A 1638-nucleotide genomic window follows, 5' to 3' on the forward strand; every position below is an offset into this window, starting at 1 on the left:
CAGAGACAGATAGATCTTCCGTCCACTGGTTCACTCCACAGATGACCTTAATGTCAGGGCTGTGCCAGGCCAAAACAGGAGCCAGGAGCTTCTTCCAGGTCTCCCACATGGGTGGTAGGGGCCCAACCATTTGGGCTGTCTTCCAGTGCTTTCACAGGCACATTAGCACGGAGCTGGGTGGGAAGTGGAGCAGCTGAGACTCAAAGCAGCTCCCATATGAGATGCTGGCATCATAGCAGGTGGCAGCTTAACACAGTAAGCCACAATGTACACCGGCTCCTCTTTTCACCTTTTAATGTGGTCATTAGCAAACCTTTTAAAAAAGATTTAGTTATTTATTTGAGAGACAGAGCTAGAGAGAGAAAGAGAGATCTTTCATCCACTGGTTTCATTCCCCAAATGGCTGCAGCAGTCGGAGCTGGGCCAATCCGAAACCAGGAGCCAGGAGCTGCTTCTGGGTTTTCCACGTGGCTGCAGGGACCCAAGCACTTGGGCCATAGTCCACTGGTTTCCCAGGCACATTAGCAGGGAGCTAGATCAGAAGTGGAGTAGCCAGGGCTCTACCACCACAGGTAGAGGCTTAACCTACTAAGCCACAGCACCAGCCCCAGAATATAATGTTTAAAAATGTCTTATGTAGGTCAGGCATTTGGCATAGAGGATAAGATACTGATTGAGATGCCCATGTCCCACATCAGAGTATCTGGGTTCAAGTCCCTGCTTTCATTTTCCTGCCAATGTGCACCCTACCCCTACCCACATGGGAGACCTAGGTTGAGATCCCAGCTCCCAGCTCTGGCCTGAGTCCTGGCAGTTGAAAGCATTTGGAGCGCAAACCGGAATATAGGAGAACAATGTCTCTCTACCTCTTAAATGAATAAATAAAAATTAAAAAGAAATTCTTAGATAGCATGAAAATACAGCGAAGACATACAAATACTTGTGGCACACAGCCCATCACTGTAGCATGTAGACTAGGATCCTGCAGTGCTGAGTCAGATCCCAGGCTGATTATATTTTCGAGAGTGGGGGCTACATTCATCTGTCTCCAGGTCACATAGTCAGCTGTTACCCGCATTCCCTCTGCCTTGTGTGCTCCTGAATATTCTCCATTATAAGAGACTCAGAAACACAACTGCTCTTATTACAAACACTTTCCAGAAACTTCCCAGTTTTTCACGGTTTTATAATCGGGCACTCTAAGCACAGTAACCCCCATTCCTTCCACTCAGTCCCCTCTTCCCAGAGTCCACTCTGGGCTGCTTCCCCACATTGACTCAGTGCAGCCCCCTTGGCAAGATTGAGTAGCTTGGTCTCGACTGGCAGGAGATTGAGTGATGGAAGCTAAAGGCACCATGGGATGAGCCAGGACTCAGCATCTGACAGCAACAGGCAGGTCCCTCTGAGTGCATATCCAGGCACGGGCTGGGGATCTGCCCTGTGTGAGATCAGATCCTAACAGAGTCTCACCCCAGGTCCCAAAGCCTGGCCTCATCTCGCCCCACAACTTGCTCAGCCTCAGATGTTAACCTGTTCCTCCAGTTCCATTCTCTGGACTCACTTGGCAGGAGGTTTGTAGCGTGGGCTCCATAGGAAGAAAGAAAAGCAATGGCTTAAAAGCACTTTGTTCTGTGTTCT

This window comes from Lepus europaeus, chromosome 6, assembly GCF_033115175.1.
Source record: "Lepus europaeus isolate LE1 chromosome 6, mLepTim1.pri, whole genome shotgun sequence".
In the NCBI taxonomy this organism is placed as follows: Eukaryota; Metazoa; Chordata; class Mammalia; order Lagomorpha; family Leporidae; genus Lepus; species Lepus europaeus.